Raw genomic sequence first — 24947 nt, forward strand, 5'->3', positions numbered from 1 at the left:
CCCATTCTAATATAGAATTTGGTTCAAAATAGAAATTTAACATACATGATGCCGTATTTTAGACTTGTCTCCCGAACTCCCATATTTTCTCCCGGCTTACAAATATAACTGAATTTTTATATATATGTGTTGTTTTCTGCATTAAAATATAACAAAAATGCTTACACACAAGCAAAATTACGATATTTAAGCCGTTGTACGACCATTTTATGATTTTGTTCTCAACGGAAAGGGGATTCCCCTCACATAGCCGCCACGCGATACCGTTTGTCACACATTGCACTCCTTACCTCTCTCGATAATACATAGAGGGCGCTTGACGAAAAAAAACACTACCTCCCATTTTTTTTAACTTTTTGAACAGATGTTGGCATGTATGAATTTGGTGTAGGATACTTAACTAGAATTGCCTGTACACCTAAAGTTCCTACGCTAAAATGTCTGGGCCTACCGGTACCTGCCTACCACAGTACAATACTTACAAACTCGTAGGCATAATATTACACATACACACCCGGATTCAACAGGCCATTCATGGTCGAACCGACTCTTACTTAGTGGATCGGTAACAAAGATGATTTCTTCAGATAGATGTATTGGATATAGAGTTAGGACTTACACGGAAATCCGTTATGAATAATAAAATATTATTTTGTTTTTTTTGGGAGGAGTGCCCGACCATAATCATTGTACCACTACATTCTAAATTTTAATTTTATCTCATCTCTAAAGTTGCGTTACAAAATTGAGATAGAAGTTAAGCCTATAAATAACATAGCTTCTGACAAATCTATCAGTCAGCATATTAAGAATTCAGCAAACATTTTGTTTTCGTCTAAACAACAAAAGAAAGTTATTTCTTTCTTCAATGATTGACAAGCCAGTCAACATTGTCATTTCGAGGAAACAAAACAAAAAATAACAAATAACGAATGTAACAGACTTTAAAATAGACACAGAAATAACACTGTATAACAATTGGGATAATTTATTATTAATGATATAGGCCTAGGTACAGCTAGGGAGTTGTAAAACAACTCCCTGGGTACCGGTACAGTATGAAACTGATATAAGGTAAACAAACCCAGCAATGTACAAAACATAATAGGAACCTATAATATCTCACAAAAAACAACTTATCTTGGATAAAACAAACACATTTTCAACTGTTCTGATTCAACTTGTGTGTCAACATCGCATTTTGCATTAATGTGCTTTGGCGTACCATACTTAACAGTAAAGACGATTGATATGCGTGCCATACTTAACAGTACAGGTGACATTAAAACGACAGGTGAATCCACTCGCCTAGATTCTAGTTAAGGGTGAATGCTTTTATTACCTCAATGTATCTGTCACCTCCTTTTGAAAAAAGTTCGACACAATCCTACAGCCATTTCTTTGGCGATTATCCGGGCTTAATGAGCGACAATGTGTCTTATAGTCTGTTAATTACGTTTCTATTGTTTCAGTAAATATCATTGTTCTCTTTACAACATGTTACACGCTGGATAATGTATGTTACCAGTGAATTGTTATTTGTTGCACACTTAGAATTAGTTAGAAAGAGAATAGTGCATTGATGAAGATGCGGTTTAGTGTTTGATGTTGCCATCACGACTAATGACAAACCCATTTACAATGAATGCTTCGCTGGATATGTACACGCCTCGGGAATGTCCACTAGAACGAATTAGCCAACTGATATCAGGAAGTGTAAATACAAGAATCATCTTTACACTTTTAAATACTTCTGTCGCCCAAGGTATATGAATAACGTAGAACCTGTCCTTTTAAAGTAGGACACAGACACTAAGTATGGAAAGCATTTGTGGACAAAATACGCGTTATTCGTCTGGTGTAATTGTAAGGAAGTGTGTGTCGTATTATAACTCACACTTTAAAAGTCACAGGTTCTCATTTGGAACACCCCTATTCAGGGGAAATTCCTCTTGAGGAAAAGCTTTCCCATTAAACGAACAATGAGAAATGTAGGCCTATCAAGGGGACACTTTTTTGCTTCATACCGATGGTGTCCCTTTAATAGGGGTTCTACACAGTATAAAGATCTCACATAATTTACATTTACTCTCCAATTAGAATAGAGCAGACGATGACGTGAAGAGAAGATATGTTTTTTAACCTTTGTAAAACTAATTCTGATGAATTCATACCCTCTTCTTGACAAAATATCGTTGTCGTAACAACGACACAGACAATTCACCATTATGGATGACCGAATCAACCGCCAAGACCTTTTCCTCATTTTAGAATGACTGATCGATCGATCTATGTCTTCGCACCGTTATCTGCTGCTGTAATTAACCGCTACTTGACACAATCAATTGTTACTTTTTGACAACCATTTAAACAAAGTTAACTTTCAACCGGAATAGTGTATGTAATTTATCATAGAAAGTTCCATTTAAAGCCATTTCACTTTATATAAAAACATGTGGTATCTTGGAAAAGAAAAATGATCCTTTTTGAGCGCATTACTTCAGAATAAGCTAGATAAATAATTAACCGTTCCAGTCATTGGCAAGCAAAACATTCTTTCCATATAATAATGATGTTCACGCAAAACTCATTTTTCAAAATTTCTCTTTATCGGCGGTAGCGCTTTATCGAAACATATGAGGTATTTTTTAGACAATTAATAATGCTATTTGGACGATTGGTATGAGCTGGAATAATAAACAGAGATTGGGCCAGTTGTTAGCAAAACATTCTTTTGTATCAATTTTTCAGTGGGTGCGGGTATTGATGATTTTACTGAAACGGTAAATAATGACGTCATAACTTATGGGTTTTGGAACTCGGGGAAGGTTTGTAGTACAATACTGACTTTGATACTGATTATGATATTATAGCATTATTTTGTATCAGCTTTTCAGTGGGTGCGGATATTACCGGTAATGATTTTAATGAAACGGTAAATAATGACGTCATAACTTATGGGTTTTGGAACTCGGGGAGGGTTTGTACTGTACAATACTAACTTTGATACTGATTATGATATTATAGCATTATTTTGTATCAGCTTTTCAGTGGGTGCGGATATTACCGGTAATGATTTTAATGAAACGGTAAATAATGACGTCATAACTTATGGTTTTGGAACTCGTGGAGGGTTTTGTACAATACTGGCTTTGATACTGATTATGATATTATAGCATTTTTGTATCAGTTTTTAGTGGGTGCGGATATTAATGATTTTACTGAAACGGTAAATAATGGCGTCATAACTTATGGGTTTTGGAACTCGGGGAGGGTTTGTACTGTACAATACTGACTTTGATATTGATTATGATATTATTGCATTATTTTGTATCAGTTTTTCAGTGATTGCGGATATTACCGGTAATGATTTTAATGAAACGGTAAATAATGACGTCATAACTTATGGTTTTGGAACTCGTGGAGGGTTTGTACTGCACAATACTGACTTTGATACTGATTGTGATATTATAACATTATTTTGTATCAATTTTTCAGTGGGTGCGGATATTACCGGTAATGATTTTACTGAAACTGTAAATAATGACTTCATAATTTACAGGAACTCGCATCCTTTGAAGGAGGGGTTGTACTGTACTATACTGACCTTGATACTGATTTTGATATTATAGCATGATCGCAATGAATGTTTTGACATTTTAACATTATGTTCAACGTTGGCCTACTCATTTTCTGCTATTTTTGTTTATTGTTAAAGTATTGTCCCCCAAAAACATGAAAAACGAAGATTAATTAAATCAGACTTAAAATAGGTTACGGTATTTTTTAGTTTTTAATAAAGTTAATCACTTTCGTAGAAAAACAACTATGTTTTCACTTATACAATAATGACGACAACATGGTTAAATTTAACCAAAAACTCATTGGCTGGCAGCCAATTTGACAATTTTTTGCTTTAAATTACAGTTTTTTCATGTAAATATTAATTTTTTTAAATTCAGTTTTTGGTCAAATGTTATTTGACATTAACATGGCATATTTAAAAAAATTAATAATCATTTTTCCAGCGAAAAATATATCTTTAACGGATAAAACATAATTGAAAACAAAATGGTGAATATTTGAACGCAAGAAAGACTACTGAATGACTCATCACTTACCTTTTTATTTAATGATGCATCTTCAATGACCTATTTTCAATATTGATTGCGTTGATCTACTTAAAATGTGGAAAAATAATGTAATGCTTCTCTATGATATGTTTTGACGTTGACGTTATTTTAAAAAATTGGTAATCTTATTCTATTTAGTGTGCATTGTGAAAAATCTAATGTAGATAATTTTTATTATAACAGAATAATGTAATACTGTATTTAATAATGCTTCTCTGGCATGTTTTGACCAATAATTATTTATTGTTGTCTAATGTTTTTGTGTATTGTTATATACTTAATATAATATCTTGGTAAAATGGTATTATATGTTTTGCTATGCTTTGACGTTGACATTTTATTGTTATATTGTCTACACTATCAAACTAGTTTGACAAATGTGATGTGTCTAAATACAGTAGTGATATGCCCAAATATAGTGATATGACATCATCATGTCCATATGGGCACATTACATTGTCACATACAGTTTGATAGTGTAGACAGGGCTTAAAAATTGTTTATTTATTGGCCTGAAGTTATAGTAATTGTTTTATTGTTAGGCCTATTATATAAAATAATAATAATAAACAATAGGCCTAATTGTTTGTAACGATGAATTTATAATTGTGATTTTCCTTGGTAAGCATGGTTTAAACAAACAGGCGCCTAAAAAGTTGTGACCTTTTACATAATAAAATTTCATATACTCTAGTTTTCTTAATACTTGGCGCCTTGGGGACAAAATTATTAGGTTTCTCGAAGCACGTCAATCATATATCACCGACACCATGGACTTGGAGTTTTCAAATGTTGACCCGCGCGACATTACGCCGTTAAAGAATTATGTTCAACGAGGAAAAATAATATGTTATCCATTTTGGCGATAAACCTCAATTGACAGCAGCGGGTGGTGTTGTTCAGTCCAATAATAGAAGCAGTTGAACAATATGAAATCATTCACATTTATTTGAACAGAAGTGTGAACCTTTTGACACCCTGGAAGCCTTCAAAAGGGTTGTATATTTACAGAGGGATTTGAATTAGGCCTAACGTGAGCGTACTTCTAAATGTTGCACTGTATTTTGCACGTAAATTCCCAAGCTGCTGTCGCCGTTGGGTTGATACAGTCTGTTTCTATTACTTCACGGCGGTATCCATTCGTGGTTTATTGTGATTTCAGATGATACGATATGTCAAAATATCTTGTTAACAGACAAGAAGGTATCACGGATTTCGATAGAATGGTTGTTGGAAATATCACGTGCCGCGTAGTCAATTGAATGCATATTCTTTAACGTGTATTAACAGATACCTTTCTAAGGTTTCGTTCAGACTATCAAATTATGTTTCCTAAATGGACCATTTGATACATTTTCAAACGTTATATGTGAACGATGCATAATGAAGGGATAATAGCTTCTGCAAATTATAGTTGCATTTCAGTATAAATATTCTATCTGTGTTAGGCCTGTACGTTCCTGTTATACATGATACAGACATACGAGAGACATACCGGTACTGTAGTGGTAAATTCACATGGGAAGGTGGAGCGCACGATAGATCTCTGACTCTATAATGTCATAATGTATATCAGGTCATGAATTATTCATGATTTCTGCATTAAGCTCATAGGAGAAAAATAACGCGCGGGCGCAAATGAAGAAAAGATTCCACCGTCAGTCAGGTCGAATAAACACTTAGGCCTACACTGTCCCTTTAAAGTTACGATATAGTCTGCAGCACTACAACAGTTTATATTAATTTCTCGTTTCTTGCCATTTTATTAGTACATTACTTCACATGCTTTAACATGATATTTAGCTAAATTGCTTTTTCGAGACGATGCTTAATTTAATGTTACACATTCCGCGCCAAATCGGCTTAGCTGGATGATAGTCTGCCTTTCGTCAGACTATAGACAGGATGGAGGATACTCCTTCAGAATGTGATCTTCTGTCCCTCGAACTACTTTACGACGGTTTAAATGCTTATGATAAAATACCGCTACATTAACATTAGTTTTATTTATAAAAAAAAATGACGTATGGCTGTTTATGTTCAGATGGTATTTAGGCTGGATTACGGTATTAGACTTAGAGTGTGTCAGTGTTTTTTTAAAATAAAATATACATTGGTTTGTAAGCTTTTAATCATTCTTTTATACATCATTTTAAGTCAAATACATTACATTTTTAGTCTCCTCAGGGCAGTCTAAGAAATGCTGAGCCCCGGAGAACAAAGGGTTTATCTGTGGCTACGACACGATTAGTTCCACGCCCCTTTAAAACAGACATATGAACATAGTTGGTATTCGTCGCAGCCAGACATAAGATCAAAGTACTGTTACGAGTTCCTATGTTGGCAATGCAAGCTTAGTGTCCTGTTGTTGCCTTGGTCTACTCAACTTCTCGGGTAGAAACGGGGGATAGAAACAGCGATCGAAGCTAGTCAATAAACCATTACATACCAGTTCGAATTTTGTCAAAAGTTGACGCACTCAATTCTAATTTGGGTAACAAACTAGGCCTAACTATAAGTATTACCAATTACACGTTGTATACAGTGGCGTAACGGCTATGAGCGCTCACTGGCTAAACACAGGGGTCCGTAGCTTATGGGGACCCTGAGCAGTGCAGAGAGGGAACAACTTAGGGCTTTTAAACCACTTTACGCCACTGATTGTATATCATGGAAGTAGTTCTCACGTCTAATATGTCATAAAACTGTTTTCAAATCATTCAATTGGTCAAATACGGGATTGCACTTTTTCTTGTTCCATCGAACAAAAGCAGAAATTACAAATCAGACAATAAATCAACGAAACACTAGTTAATCACTTCAATAAATCTGTCAAAATTTATCAAACAAAAAAACTCAGTATTCTTTGGACATTCTGGTCCAAAAGAGATAGGTCAACTTTGTTTTATAACAAAGTCTACGAATAGAGGGCGGTGTTGTCCCAAAGGTATATTTTTGATTTATTGGCATCATTATTACATCTGTCGTGTCATAATTTTTCAACCGCATTTTGTTTCTATTTTATTTTGACTTCTTTGACTTTCTTAAAGTTAGTGGAGGTAAAATGTTTTTAGTTGAGATCGTTCTAGCTCGTGTACTGTCAGTCTGTCAGTATGGGCAGCCACAAATGCCATAAATAGGGCTATTTTTCTTAAACATTTGCAATTCGGCAACTTATTATACGGAATCAGTATACGTTAAGACACACACATAAATTATTCAATAACAATATAAATTTCTAGACAATAATACCGGTACTCTCTTAATAATGTAAAAAAGAGTGAAAATCCACTCTTTTGAGGATTAAAAAAAGTGAAAAGTCACAGCTGAGCTGAACTACTTTAAGCGCTTACATCATTCTCACATCAATTTTAAAGAGTGAAACATTTATAACGACACACATAATACACTTTATTCTCACCGTCTTTATTGTAACACCTCATTTCACTGTATAATGGCAGCAATAAAAACATAATACTTCAAAGGACATTACAGTATGGACCGTAAAACTGTTTATGCAGGGAAGAGCGAAATTCTTCCCTGAGGTTTATGTATGTTTAATTTCACTGATGTAAATGCAGTCCAATACCTTTGTGATATTAAAGAAGTGTCCTGTTCGTCGACTCCTGATCCTAGCATCGACCATCGATCAATACTCTCTGATTATACAAAAAGAAAAAATCAATTCTCTGGACACATGATAAAACAGTAGAGTGATACCTCGGCTAATTAAATTACTAATTGATTTTGATTTCTGGCCTGCGTGGCCATTAGTGAACGAGTCGTGCCTAGAATGAAATTGTCGGCGTTCGATTGGCGCCCCATGTATCATTATACCAATGCGCTAACGAGGTATAACTGTTTCTCGAGTCCAAATTCATCAATGCATTGTCATAATGGTGACAATGTAATGATCAGTGTCACTTTGTATCTGTACATCTACAACAGTTTTTTCCGCATTAAATCACATCTTTTTAATTTGCATTCAATTTGTATCTCTATAATACTTACTGCTTTTACAGTACTATACTGTTCACACAGCCACAAATTATCTTATTTATTTTTCCGGTTTTGTTTGTAAACAATTCTGACATTACGCCTTTTTAAAGTTACATTCATATTTTGTTCCATTCAATTCAATTATTTACACAAGTATCCATACGTAAAAAACGTTTCGTTCCGTGAAAAGGAAAACTATGTTTTGTTTTTCATTTTGCTTTTGATTATGATTTCTTAAATTTATTTTCTTGTTTGATATAGCTGAAACCCTCCTTTGGGCACCTGTGACACACCCTTTGGGTCGCAAATGTATCCCCTCTAACAGGGGTTCTACTGTCTTAATTAAACCATGAGGGAAAAAAAATTATTTTTTTTCCTCCATGATACAGTCCAGTCTCTTTCTCATCTGTGTGTGTGTCGATTTAAGCTGAAAGAATCCTTCCTTTGAGCACCCATCACACACACATTTGGGTCCCAAAATTAGGCCTATCCCCTTTAACAGGGGTTCTACAGTGTCTTAATTATACCATGGAAGAAAAAATAAATTTATTTGTTTTCCTCCATGATACAGTCCAGTCTCTTTCTCATTTGTGTGTGTGTGTCGATTTAACCTGAAAGAATGTGTTGTTGTAGAAAAATAGTATTATGTGTTGTTATAGCAGAAGACATGACACGAATAAAAACAACAAGATAAGAGGAACGTGTAGCATTAGTTTGCTGAGTGCTAATGGTTTGTGTACATGACACTCTCACACTCATACCGGATTCAAATATTTGAGCTAGACCAGCTTTTCTGTTCCTTGTTTACAAGATACAAATATCTGCTTGATTTTCAAGTTTGAATAATACATCACGCTTTATTCTAGAATCGTTAAATTAATATGTTGTTTTGTTCGTAAGATCCTACTCGAGGGTTCGCCTTAGGCGTTTCTCTTTTATATTCACCGAAATAATGAATAACGACGTGTGTTTGCAATTCATTTTTCTAGAAATTTATAGTAACATTTAATTTGAACTGAAACGGAGAGAAAAGAGAGAACACAAAATCATCAATAAACAGTTTTGCCCCAGGGCGTCAGATTATTAATAAATGAAACGAGAGAATTTAGTATGTTGCTCCGCTTGGGAATATTAAGTATATACACAGTAAAGTGGTGCTGTAGTATTACCATATGGCCATTCAAGCGAACTTCCCTTACCAATACAATCAATTGTAATGGAATTCGTTACAGTAATGCGATCGTTCTCGATTGTTTTATAGGTGTAAAAAGTTCATAATAAAATTATTGAGCCACCTCTAACCTTTCAATACATAATTTATAATGAGGTGTTTGACCTAGTCTAAATTACTGCTGCCTATCAAAGCACGTTATGAAAAATATCATTTTCTAAATAGAACATACATTTTGTTGCCAGTTTTTAATTTTGTAATTTATAGCGTTGTTTATTTGAATGGAGGGTGACTCGGTGATACCATGGAATTTATAGGTCCAGGGTGCTACAGTTTTGTAATAATAACACCGAGGTGTTCTTTCTACTAGGGAAACTTGTTTTTATCACCAGGCATACCTCATAGTGGGGTAACTCAAAATTCAGAAGTTTTTTGTCACATAAAATGGCTTAAACTTTGTCTACACATAAAGGTATTATAGTACTATCAAACGAGTTTGACAAAAAAAGTGTGATGTGCCCAAATATGGTAGTGATATGCCAAAATACGGTAGCGTTATGCTTAAATATGGGGGCTCATCACATTTTTTTTTTGACAGAGCTTAGATTGCCTTGATATTGAAAAATCCTTGGTTAACATGTAGGCTACCAGGATGCCCCAAAACAAGATCAATGAAAACCACAGAATTATGTCGAAACAGCGAACAGTACAGTATCGTGTCTGCAGACTACAAACCATGGGCTACTGTGGGCTGTTAGGCTAGTCAATCTAGCAAAAAAAACAGCCCAAAGTGAAACAAATTGCAAACAGAGATTTTTCTTTTTTAAATGGTCAAATATGATGAGGAGATCAAAATTTGAGCATCACACCTCTGTCACTCATCCCGATGATATGCAAATTAGCTTAAATATGCAAATTAGGGTGAAATTACAAGGTTACCATATCTCAAAAACTACTAGTCCGAGAGAGTTGATTTTTTCACTGATTTATTGTAAATGTATATATTTATATTTACTCTAATGAAACATTTTACGAAAAAATGACCGGAAGTACAACATTTGACCTTCGACCCCATTTCTCAATGTTTGCATATATAATGTGACTAAAATGTCTGTAGAGACTTTATTTTTCCCTCAAATGACCCAGACATAGGTTCCTAATAGCCTGCATAGGACCACTTTGTAATTCCCAAAATCACACCTTTGTCACACACCTCCAAAGTATGCAAATTAGTAGTACAATTTAAATAAAATATGCAAATAAGGGGAAAAAATTACAGTTGTCCTATATCTCGAAAACCACTAATGCTAGAGAGTTGATTTTTTCACAGCCGTACTCAGAATGTACATATTTCTATTTGCTCCAATGAAACATTTTACAAAAAATTGACCGGAAGTATGACATTTGACCCTCGACCCCATTTCTCAATATTGCATATATAATGAAACTAAAATGTCTGTAGAGACTTTGTTTTGCCCTCAAATGACTCCGATACAGGTTTCTAATAGCCAACATAGGACTGTTTAGTAGATCTCAAAATCACACCTGTATCACTCACCTCCAAAGTATGCAAATTATTAGTACCAGTTACATGAAATATGCAACTTAGAGGGTGAAATTACAGGTTCCTATATCGAAAACCACTAAGGCTAGAGAGTTGATTTTTTCAATAACTTGTTCAGAATGTACATATTTATATTTACTCTAATGAAACATTTTACGAAAAAATGACCGGAAATACAACAATTGACCCTCGACCCCATTTATCAATGTTTGCATACATAATGCGACTAAAATGTCTGTAGAGACTTTGTTTTGGACTCAAATAACTCGGATACATGTTTCCTATAGTCAGCATAGGACCGCTTTGTAATTCCCAAAATCACGCCTTCGCCATGCACCTCAAAATTATGCTAATTAGTAGTACAAATTACATGAAATATGCAAATAAGAGGGTGAAATTACAGTCTTCCCATATCTTGAAAACGATTAATGCTAGAGAGTTGATTTTGACCAGGGTTCAATTAGACCGATCCCTGGTTAGTGACGAAGGCGTATCCCTTTACTTCGGTTTGGGGTTTTTTTTGGCATGGTTGGAATTCCCTTTTTTCGTATTAGTTTATGTACAGCGCTTAGAGGTTTCACAACATTAGGCGCTATATAAATCCAGGATATTATTATTATTTCTCAATATTTGCATATAATGCAACTAAAATGTATGTACAGACTTTGTTTTGGCCTCAAATGACTCGGATACAGGTTTTATATAGCCAGTATAAGTCAAGCACTTCGAAAGTATGAAAATTAGTAGTACAAGCTATATGAAATATGCAAATTACAGTGAATTGCCTTATGTATCTCGAAAACGCTAATGACCGATGGCAACTTTCTTGTACTACTATACTAATTTGGTGTGATTTTGAGAATTACTAAACAGTTCTATGCTGGCTATAGAAAACCTGTATCTGGGTCATTTAAGGCCAAAACAACGTCTGTACAGACATTTTAGTTGCATTATATGAAAATATTGAGAAATAGGGTTGAGGGTCAAATGTCATAATTCCGACAATTTTTGCGTAAAATGTTTCATTAGAGCGAATATAAATATGTACATTCTGAATCAACTCTGAATTTAAATCAACTCTCTAGCATTAATGGTTTTCGAGATATGGGAAGACTGTAATTTCACCCCTAATTTGCATATTTCAAGTAATTTGTACTAATAATTTGCATACTTTCAAGGTGTGTGACAAAGATGTGATTTTGGGAATTACAAAGCGGTCCTATGCTGACGATAGGAAAACTGTATCCGAGTTATTTGAGTCCAAAAAATTATCTACAGACATTTTAGTGGCATTATGTATGCAAACATTGATAAATAGGGTCAAGGGTCAATTGTTGTATTTCCGGTCATTTTTTCGTAAAATGTTTCATTAGAGCAAATATAAATATGTACATTCTGAACAAGTTTTTGAAAAAATCAACTCTCTACCTTAGCGGTTTTGATACATATAGGAACCTGTAATTTCACCCCCTAATTTGCATATTTCATGTAACTTGTACTAATAATTTGCATACTTTGAAGGTGAGTGATACAGGTGTGATTTTGAGATTTACTAAACATTCCTATGTTGGCTATTAGAAACCTGTATCCGAGTCATTTGAGGGCAAAACAAAGTCTCTACAGACATTTTAGTTTCATTGTATACTGTATATGCAATATTGAGAAATAGGGTCGAGGGTCAAATGTCATACTTCCGGGCATTTTTTTGTAAAATGTTTTATTACAGCAAATATAAATATACATATTTTAAATATTTTAGTGAAAAAATCAACACTCTAGCATTAGCGGTTTTCGAGATATGGCAACGCTGTAATTTCACTTCCTAATTTGCATATTTAATATTACTTGTACTACTAATTTGCATACTTTAGAGGTGCATGACGAAGGTGTGATTTTGGGAATTATAATACAGTTCTATGGTGGGTATTGAAAAACAATATTCAAGTCATTGAGTCCAAAATAAAGTCTCTACAGACATTTTAATCACATATTTATGTAAATATTGAGAAATGGGGTCAAGGGTCAAAATTTGGTACTTCCGGACATTTTTTTGTAAAATGTCTCATTAGAGCAAATATAAATATATATATTCTGAACCAGACTGTGCAAAAATGAACTCTCTACGATTAGTAGTTTTTAAGATATGGTAACCCTGTAATTTTACGCTAATTTGCATATTTAACCTAATTTGCATACCTTCGGGATGAGTGTCAGAGGTGTGATGCTCAAAAAATAATCACCTTATCATATGTAACCATTTAAAAAAAAAAATCTCTGTTTGCAATTTGTTTCACTCAAAATGCTAGATTGACTAGCCTATGTAGCGTCTCTTGATATACCGTATCAGAAAAAAATCTTTATGCCATGTATTTCCACAGATTTTGGCTGAATTGATCGTTAGTGTTTTCACTGTTGATAAATTTGTGCTAATAATATTTTTTTGAAATAAAAACATAACAGGGAAACAGTTCAAGAAGAAACCATGAGAAACAAAATCATAACATTATGAGTTAAAAAGTTCATATGGTTTTAGATATTCATAAATTTGTAATTTGTTTTCTTCTAAATCTTATAGAGTACTTGTTTACAGCACAATAATTATTATTGCTTGTGACGTATGAAAGTGCCTAAATTACCTATAGTATAAAATGTATAAATAGAATAAGTTGCAGCAGTTTATTTGTTTTGCACCATAAAATATGGTTTATAAAGTATGGCAAGCCAAGTCCGCCAAAAGTCCTCAATCCATACCATTCCAAATGCATTGGCTTGCCATAATAAAGGCTTATTATCATAGGCCTATATACTTTATATTAAATAAAAATATAAAAATATTTGTGAACGTTTATGTTTCCCTCAATGTCTGTATTTGTTACAGTACGTACCATCGTATAAAATGAAAACTCTGATATACAACAAAGGTCTTTATTTCTGTATTACTATGTTAATGTCGTTATTCTTCGAAATGACGCTTTTATTGTATTGAATCACCAATGCGCACCGAATATTGAAATTCTAATGTCCCGTGACCTATATTGTAGTCATCGGAGGCCGATAAAATTACCATTTTGAAGAGTGTTTTTAATAAGTAAATGTATTTTGATGGTTGCCGCACACACATTAATCTGAATATTCTGTATTATGATGTTTCGTCGTGACGACGAAGAGACAAAAGTTGACGAGACTACCGATCATAAATATGATGATTTGTACGTGCCCATACGCACAATGTTGTCCGTTTTTAAAGTCGTCACTGACGATATTTTGGCGTGCGTATTTACACCAGATACACGTACTGTAGCGTTTATAAAAGACTTTCACAAATACAGTATACTGTATGCCTTATTGTACGTCTTATATTAGTGAAGAATGACAAACGGCTCTTCTCGTCCGTAAAGTCAGCAAGATAGATCGGTACATGGGAGCCACGAAGGAGGGCAGAGGAGAAAGGGTTGTCTTCGGAGATTACGTATTGTTCACAGGTAAACAGCTTTTGTGTCGAGCTCAGCCTAGCAATACGCGTACAGTATGTGGTTATCGAATAAGTATGCTAGAACTAACAACGAGAGACCTCTCACGACGAGCAACACATTATAAGTACATCTAGGCCAGGTTTCTTCGGTACCGTAACGATGCTTTTGAAGTACGTAGAAGTCAGTTAATTCTATGGATCAGTATAGCACCTCATTTGAAGTATCATTCTCCTTTGGCGATGATAATTAGTATGTCTATAGAACCGGAGGCACCGAAGCCAGCATATCTACTAAAGTATCGTTTTCTTTACGCATTTGAATCTGCCGTTTACCTAATGTAATTAATTTAAAGGGACGCATGACCAGTGAAACATACCATATCATGGCTTTATGTCGTCAAACTGAAAACACATGACGACGCGGGTAGAATTGAATAATATACGACATCCGAAACTACACAGAACGATACAGTAGGCCTATGTGCAAATTAGAACAAAACAAATATCCATCAGTCGTAATTTTTAAATGAAACCATATCTACTGAACAACCACACGTAACAGTTTGATGCGCGTGCGCGCGTTGAAGTGCTGACAAACCGAGTGCATCTTTGTGAGCAAACGTTAAAGCTTGGTTCATACTAGAGACGCAACGCAAGGACGTAAACGCAATGTAAGCGTGTTGACCAATGACAAGCGACAGTTCGAATACCCATGGCTTGTGATTGGTCAACTCACTTACGTTGCGTTACGTCTTGTGTTGCATCTCTAGTGGGAACCAGTCATAAATTTGTGTTTGCTATACGAACGATTTTATATTATGTGTGAACGCAGCTTTAAAACGAAGAACTGAATATTGCGAATGAGGTTTATCTGAGATGGTTACTTGATATGTAAATTGGAATAAACAGATTGCAAAGCCAGTTTAGATCTTTCTCGATTTCAGGTCGTATTAACGTTGGTTTAATTTATATTCAATCTACGTGAACCGACGACAATTCTACGAGAGCAATTACAGTAACAGGGCTTTGAAGATTGGTAATGCGTAATGAAATGACACAGATAAATGTTAAATCGTCGGTAAACTAGAACTTAATGTAAAAAAAAAAGAAAAGCCAATTCCGTCGGGTGTAATTTCGTTCTGAGCGTTATTACCTTGTAAATCAAGGTGTACAATGCATATTACAGAGGAGACGGTTCTATGAGTACCGGTATATAAAACTAATACAAAGATTCGTAACATTTTAACCTTCATATGCCTAATGCAGCAAAGATAAAGCCCCAATTATTATCATAATACAATCAGTCCGTACAGCAGTACACTGTCTTTAGGTACAACCTAACAGACTATCGCAAGTCATTGAAATACAAGTCTATGTGTAATAAATACCAGTCTGGTAAATTTACATTTTTGTTATATAGGCACATATAGGCCTAAATCATATCTTCAACAAAAAAAGTGCAATATTGATATTCTATACAGCAGCGTCTTTTCACGTCAGGTGTCAAAATACTTATATACCTCTTGATTGATTATGTTTTTTTAGATATTAATGTAATTGTAACATATATGTAATAAATAACGGCGCCCCATGAATTCCTGTATGTCTGTTCTGATTTACGGTTGTTAATATTTGACTTTTTGTGGTAAAATGCTGACTATTTTTGAATTATAAATACATAAGTAGAGACACAAAAAGTACGGTTAACCATTGTCGAGTCTACAATATGGAACGCCAAACTCGGGGTTCGTTCACCTTTTATAATTTGTCTTTTATATTTACGTAACCGAAATAAAATGACAAGTTAGCACACACAGGTCATGGAAACACACAATGAAGACAATTATTTGTTGAACTCCCCAGGTTATCGTATTTTGGGGGTTCCTTTATGAAGCAATGAAAGGCCTAGGCTACGCACGAGGAACTACAGTCAACGCTTCAATTCTATCTAAAATTCCTCAGGGTAAACTAGAATGTTTATGAATGGTTTGGGGAAATTGTTGTGTAAATATGTGGGTATACTTCAACTAGTTTACAAGGAGAGTGTTTTGTGTGTTAGAAAACTGAGACTCCGCAATTTTATTATAATTTGTTATGTATTTTTGAAAATGGTAAGTAAGTAATTGCAATGGCAATGAAGCCGAAAAATGAAACTGCCACCGAAATCTCGTAAGATTCTTTAAAAGGCGTGAAAACTAAGGGTCGGGGAGGTAATTTGTCTTTGGTAAAATCATGGAGTTTATAATTTTTTCATAATAAAGTTTGGTCCCACTATAGGTTATAACGCAGTGACGTAAGCGCAATGCAAGTCATTTGAACAATCACAAACGATGGATATTCGAATTGTCGCTCGTCATTGGACAACTTGCTTGCGTTGCGCTTACGTCATTGCGTTGCCTCCTAGTGAGAACCAAGCTTAATATGCTGTATCATAAAGCTCTGTTTACATGGACATGATGATTTCACATCACTACCTTATTTGGGCATACCACTACCATTTTGGGCACAATTTTGTTGTCAAACTAGTTTGATAATGATAGTGTGGACAGAGCTTACTGTGCAGATACATTCTTGTGTGCAATTCAACCTGTCTTCAAATCAAAGGATAATCATATCTGTTTACTTCAAGGACGGTGCGCCTATTTTCACTTAACCACCGTGAGATTCAATACGCTCGCAATAAACAAATACCTCGACTATAATTACATTCATTAGTATTGATCATTAGACCTCAAAATTTAACAAATTACTGTGATGAAAAGTCCCGCAAATTAGATTAAAATCACTCAACCTTATGCACTCCAGCCCGTTCAGTAGTCGAGAACAGGAGAACCCTGAAACTCAAACCCTCTGTTTTCGGCCTAAATGTGTTTGTTTAAGATATACCCACCAAGGCCCTCGTCGAAAGAACCCGGAGTGTACAGTATTTTCTTTCCACCTATTAATTTGACACAGTTGTTGATATTACGGGTAACAATGTAATCAACTAAAGGCATCAATTTCGTCGGTTTATTGATAAAGTTACTACCCTGTTATTTGATGAAATAACATCACATGTATTGTATTTGTGATTTCATCTTCAGTGAGAATGCAAACCGACTCGAATGTGAGGTATCAAACGCTATAGCATTCATTCATAATCCTATACTAAAGTTATTACATTTGCATTGGAATGATATTGCAAAAACTAAACTAATATATTATAATGGGTTTTTTCAGGCAGAGAATTATAAAACGACTTATAAAAGAGGCACATATTGTATAAAACATATCTAACATGTTGCATTCGACTAGTTTCCCACCTACATGCTCTTGTTGGCAAACTTGGATAGAAACAGCCATGGGATTGATCTAGATTTGCTCAATTCGATGATGACAGATGACGATGATGACAGATGATGACGGCGACGATGACGATGATGATGATGACGATGATGATGAGGATGACGCGACGACGATGATGAGGATAATGATGATGACGAAGATGATGACAATGACGATTACTGACGTCGACGACGATGATGATAATGATGATAACGATGATGATGACGACGATGACGACGACGACGACGATGATGATGATAATGATGATAACGATAATGATGATAATAATGCTGATGATGACGACGACGATGACGACGACGATGACAATGATGATGATGATGATGACGACGACGACGTTGACGTTGACGATGAGGTGCAGAGGTAGGGATTTTGCTACAGTAAATAAGCATAACGTATTTTGAGCACTGGGAAAATATTTATGAGTAGTCTCTGATGACGTATTACGTAAACCGTCTAGGGTCGCATTTGCAATAATTAAACTAATAGGTAAAATTATTTAATTATCCGAATCAAATTGAAATCGAACGAGATGTTATAACATTTATACATTTCGAATGATATATGCCTATATTGCACGAAGCACATAGTGCTTTAGTTCATCGAGGCCTTGAAAAGGTGTATATTTCAATTACAAACAAGTCAAATAAAATTTAAACCGACAAAGTTAATAGATTGATAGCTGTTAGAAATTGGATTAACACCGTTCTGTTGATTATCGATACGTAATGCACCAATTTGTCATGATAATAATCGGTAAAATCAATATACGTTTACCAACTCATTCACAACATACCTTGCATACAATCATTAGTATTAAGTTTAACCTGAAGTGTAGATCAGTCGGGACACGACGAGTGGTGGGGGGGGGTTGGGGGTGGTTGGTGGTAGTGGAGAATATTTGATAATTGGTAGGCCTGGTGATTTCACAAAATACGGTAAACCGGGAAAAACTGTCATGATTTTTTTTCTTCAGTGGATTTGGCATACTATTTGAAATAAGCTTTGGGCCACCCTGATTTTTGCCTCAAATAAAAAATGGCGCCTAAAATCCAAAAGGCGGAGACAAATTATACAGCAATTCTGTTTGCTTCTATTTAATCCCTTCAGAGGTTTTTGTTGTTTGTTTTGTTATATTTCTCTTGTGACGAAATAAATGAAATGAAAGGGCTGCAAATTGATCTTGTATAATAATGTCCTTTTCCAAAGTTTTTAGACTGGCAATGTCATCCTCATCCCTCATCATATATCCATAAACTAAAAACTAAAATGGCGCCAAAATCCAAAAGGGCTGCAAAGTTATCTTGTATATTAAATATCCTTTTCCAAAGTTTTTAGACTGGCAATGTCATCCTCATGCCTCAGCATAATATTATATCCATACGTCATGAGTAAGCGACTAATGACTTCAAACTAAAATGGCTCCTAAAATTCAAATCGTTGCATGGATGCCATGTTTAAATCGTCTTCTTTCTTTCCTTCATCAGGCAGACTGTTCCTTCACTGCCAGCTATCCATTGATGTCATTTGCAAAACGGAGGTTACTGATTCTCAACAATATACAACGTACGGTATATACTGCAGTTCTCTCATGGCGAACAGACATTCCGTACTTTAATATTCACGGAGTAGCTTTCGGTACGAGCCCATTATTATTCCATGCTATTAAAAAACATATTTTAATATAAATGCAGGCAATATATTTATTCATAGAAATATTTTGTAAGTAATTCTTGAATCTCAATTGAGACGCATAGTTATTGAGAATTACGGCTTCCTTTGATGGAGTAATGATTTTTTCTTTTCTTAAATTCATACATTTTTTTTTCGATACAAAGTAGAAAAGATAATATCTGTATCTGTTATATGATAGTAATATTCAACGGAGCGCATCCTTTAGGCATATACGTTTGTTGTATAACATTTTAAGCCTCTAAATATCGTTTTTCTAATTTTTTTATTGCATAAAACAAAGTCCTATATATACCGTATTATTGTCAAACAACAACGAAAAACTTGTATATAGACATCATACCATTTTCAGAAATAGAAATATAGACCTAAGTTTTATATTATTTATCCGCGGGTGATCCTCTGATTTAATTAGTTTCGTTTTTACTAAATCAAATCAAAATCATATAGAAAACTCAGGAGTTAACGCACATACCAAGGCAATAAACGGGGAACCAGACATTGCTTTGTTTCCGCCTAATATATGGGCATGAACATTGATTGGAATTATTATAGGCCTAACTTTTTGTACTGTAAAATGGTTTAATCTGTGGTTCGAACCCAACTCTCGCCGCATTGCTTGTATCCTTTAGGCAAGGCACTTTACTTACATTTGCCTCTCTCCACCCAGGTGTATAAAATGGGTTAGATGAAGACACAAATTTGCGCTGGTTACTAGCTGCATTATGGAGTTCCATACGTGTTTGATCCAAAAATGACCAGGGTAATAATGCTTGTAAAGCGAATTTGAGCGAAAAGGACGCTATATAAATGTGGTATTATTAATAATCTCCTAGTCTTTTTTTTTAAACCATTTTTTTTTCAAATCGATTAACAAAGAGTCTATTTATTTGATAGTGTTTATTCATGTAGTCACTGAACAAACGAGGTGTTGCGAACGGTCAAAAAGGTTATAGAATGCATTTGGAATATTAAATAGTGCTCATTGTTTTTTGATTGACTTTATCTCTTCTTCGCATCTTTGCAATAGATCCCACATTGTGTATGTAGCGTACTCGTGAATATGTGGTAATATGATTGATGGATGAAACGGCACGACACGAACGAGCACAAAGTTCAAGTGTACGTTATTCAAATATTCTAAAACTATGATAAACTCTCACAAACAACCCAGTCAATTATTACTCCAATTCATTAAAATATATAGCCTATAGCTGATCTGTTACAAATACATTTGATTCAATCGCGTCTATAGCCCGATTACAGTGACCAAAAACGGTTGTTTTGGGCGTATAATATGAGCAAATTACAGAACACCTTTCCTGAGCGAGAATCAATAAGGGGACGCCCCGTGAAACAAACGAGTGAAAATATCTTTCTCTCAGGGCAAAATACACAATAACAGACGAGCAGTGACGATAAGCGGAAACCGCGTACATACCGTAGTCTGTATCTATTCTGAGCGGGATTCCGCTCAACCGCCGTCCGCTCCGCGTTTTGTGTATAACGGTCATAAGAAATAATAACACTGTAGATTAATTTTTGTTTTCCGCTTATCTTAAAGTTACCGCTCTTCTGTGTAAATTGGCCTTTTAGGCCTAATAATTAAATAGGGTTCTATATATACAGTAACTCTTAACATTTTTCACCAAGCGTATAATAATGTACATAAGCCATCATTTATCAAACGCATTCCATATTGCAGGATCCATACATAATAATGGTTATTATCTTATGGTTGAAATGAAGACATCTTGTATAATGTGAACGAGCTGTAATTAATAAAAACCAAAATAGCTAGGTTGGAATAAACTAGACTAATGATCTATACGAATAGACATAAACAACAAATACAGGCTATCAAATAAGATTGATTGATAAACGTATATGTATATTGGAATTCCACACTACAGTAGGATGTCTTTAATTAACGTGTATGAAATGTCATGTTTCTAAAAAAAACTTGACGTTCCATACTTAAATATGCTCCAAATTTGACGTTTTCCTTGGAAACATTATATATACAATCAATCAATCAATCAATCAATCAATCAATCAATCAATTAATATCAAGTGATACAAAATATGTTTTAATTTGAACACAGTAGTCCCGTGAAAAGTGAGTATGGTACCTATATGAACCAATATGACAGTTAATTCTTCGGATCGGCTGGGAGAGGTGCTCAGATAATTATTTGTCAATTTGACTAAAAATTGCTCTATTCTAAACAGTTTTTTTATGCAGTTTCTTTCTTTCGAATAAAGTTTGTTTAAAATACATTGTTTTGATCGGGCAATTTTTCCTGCATCACCTCATGAATCACGCCTAGCCCTTTTACAAATAAAAATAATTATTTTTAAACTGAAATATCAAACTCATACAAAGTGACATCATTCCAATGGTTCAAGGTACTGTTTTCATACAAATTATACGGCTTAACTAAATTGTAGGCCTATATTTCTTTAGGCCTACAATTAAATGTATCTTCCACGTTGTCTTTCTGACTGACATACGTATATCAACCTTCAAGCAAGGTAACCAAGTATCTAGTATGGTTTAACAAATTAATGAACGTATTATAATAACATTACCATATCGGTTTAATGAACTCATCTAATAAAGAAAGTGTTTTGAGACAAAGTCAAAATGATTATGCTGAAAATCCAATTTTCACTAAAGCATAATGATATTAATGAAATTTACCTTTTAAAGATAGTTAATAGTTCATCTGGGCATTGTCAGTGTTGATGATGTTATTAATTTGACCTTTATACTCTAATATGTGACCATGTTGGCTATAGCTAAATATTGCTTGACATGAAATTGACACACACGTACATCTTCATCATCAGTATCTTCAGACTCACCAATAACAATGGTTAGTTGTAGTGAAGATTAGTCACGACGCAACGTTTGGCCTAAAAAAGGCACTAGGGCAAGAGGAGCGGAAGGAGGAGTCGGAAGAAGAGTGGGAAAAGGAGGAGACAGAAGAGGAGGCAGGAGCGGGAGGATCAAGACGATGAGGGAAAGAGAGGAGGAGGAGGCGACTGGATAAGAAGAGGAGGCAGAAGTGGGACGATGAGGGAAAGAGAAGGGAGGAGGAGCGGGAAGAACCTATCCATTTTTGTCCAACCCTATACATTAGAATTTTTGGTTTCAACTTTACTTACATTTTTATTTCAATTCTGGTTGCTAAATGCTTATAATATTTATTAAATAATAATGTAATATTTAAATATTATTTGTTATGTTATACATTCGTTTTACAATTTACACCAACCATTTTAAGAGCGGACAACAGTGCACATTAATGTTAATGTGTGGTATTATTGTTATGGGCGTGTCCCTCAACAAGGCACTGGATGCCTACATTATTTTTACTCCGGGAGCCAAATTGAGCAATAAAACAGGCTTAGAATCATAACGGAAATATTCGTTGTAATCTATCTTTGACATCGGATGATTTCATCCGCTATACAAGATATGAAGACATATCGCAAGCAATAGCGGATGCGCATGCAAATATAACCAATCAAACGATATGAAAGCAGCTTCTATAGAAGACAACGGCGCCATTATAATAACTACACTGTATACATACATCATCACGGTAATAAAAACAACATATTCATCAATATGATTCTCAATAGGTTAATGCATAATCAGCCCGGGATTATTCTCACAAAAGCCGCAAAATGGTTCTATAGTCATCGGGGATTTGTCCCCCACAAATAACTTCACAAGTAAAAAATAATTAAACGTATTGTATTGATAATTGTTAAAATCGTTAAGATAATTAGTATTGAGAAGATTGTCCTGTGTGTATTCCATAGCACATTTAAACCGTCACGGATCACTGCATTTCCCATAATTTAATTCCCGATTCATCGTGCGCCTGTCGCGTAATATCATGACCTACTTAACATGATATAATTTGACTATGAATTAATATTGTACTCGTTTTTTTTTATCGATCGAAAATGTATTGTTATGAATATGATATGCATCAAAGTAAATAAATTACTGTCTTACTCTGTTGTCAACGTAATGTATCAACGACCGAGACCTGGATAAGTTTCTGCCACGCCTGTGCTGTGCTGAAATGTAGGCCTAGTGTTTTTTCCATACATTCGATCATGACTACATATAATGTTTATAAATAATACAATACCATGATTAAATTACGTTATGTCAAAAAGGAAAATGTAAATTCGTATTGTTATATTGAACGAGATCTGAATGATTGTAGTTATTATAGTGGTGATATATTTATGGTCGAGATATCATCAAATTGAGACCTAATATTATGATCGTTACTTCACGCCTTGTTTAGTTGGAATTTATTGTTTTCCATACATTCATAACTATGTGTTTATGAAAAAAAAATACACCAACATGATCAAATTACGGAAAAGATGATGTGTAAATTCGTATTGTTTATTGAGTTTCCGATATTGTCTTCAAGCTCGTTCGAAAGATCCCGGTTTGTTTCTATTCACGATGTTTTTGATATTGTCCTCAATTTCGTAGTCAGGGTGGGTTCGGAAGAGCAAACAAGCCCTCATTTTAATTTCATGAATAAAACTAGAGACAAGCGGACGATTCTTACCCTTTTTGTAGAAAAGGGTGCCGTTTGGAAAAAGAGGAAATTTCCTACAAAATTGCTCGGGATTGTTTCTGTATAACGACGGTCTCACGTGTTTTACATCATAAAGCTAAAACAGGACTTCAATATTATGCTTAATTTACTCGGATCGAAGAGCTTAGACGTTGATTTTGTTACAATCGTGCTTGAAGTAAGGATGGATAAAGTACCCATTGTTCGGCTATTTACACGCCTTTATTTGAGTATTTAGCCAAGTATTTATAAATGTTTTAGAATAATAACCAGTTCAACTGACTGCCAAAAATCGATTGCTAAAGAGCTTTTAGTTGGCCCTTTCTTTTGCCCTTTCTTTGCCTTTTCCAATTCATTTGGCAGACGACAATAGGTGAGGTCAGTCAGAGGTTACATAACAGCACCTTGGGCCAACAAAATGGTCACCCTAATTCTTCCATGGTCCCTCGAACTTCTAAACAGCCTGATGAGTTTCAATTATTTTAAAACTTCTTAAGTGTGAAAATGGGTCTATTGTACTTAAATGAAATAGGTTATTAACGTTAATAGCGCTGCTATAGAAAATCTGTACCACCGGGGATTAATAAACAAAACAACTAATTACAACATACTTTTATTAGACAATGTGTTGTGATCCTCTTCGTTTATCATTATCTTCATTTATACATTTCGACAAGTGTGGTCAAGATAATGTCCATTATACTAAATTGTATAAAACCAAAAAAGCACCAAACATGTACCGTAGTAGGGCCTTGTACAGTACATCTATTTTAGCTTACAGTGAGGGATGTAGGTATACCTCCATGGTCGGTGTGTTTCTATATAAACATGTTAATTCCTCCATGCTATAAACTATTCCATAAGCTCCGAAACATCACTTTTAAAGATGTATTGCCCCACTTAAAAATAATTCTTAGGCCTACAATTTTGTTTGTTGAATATTATGCCATTATAA

At 34.6% G+C, this 24947-nt stretch overlaps 1 protein-coding gene across 1 annotated transcript in view; it reads left to right on the plus strand.

The window, feature by feature from the left end:
* LOC144848525 (ubiquitin-conjugating enzyme E2 J1-like) overlaps positions 1-24947 on the plus strand; it is a 331913-nt gene that overhangs the window by 229370 nt on the left and 77596 nt on the right. The gene's annotated exons all lie outside the window — the stretch shown is intronic.

The sequence above is a fragment of the Antedon bifida genome, chromosome 7 (assembly GCF_963402885.1).
Source record: "Antedon bifida chromosome 7, ecAntBifi1.1, whole genome shotgun sequence".
In the NCBI taxonomy this organism is placed as follows: domain Eukaryota; kingdom Metazoa; phylum Echinodermata; class Crinoidea; order Comatulida; family Antedonidae; genus Antedon; species Antedon bifida.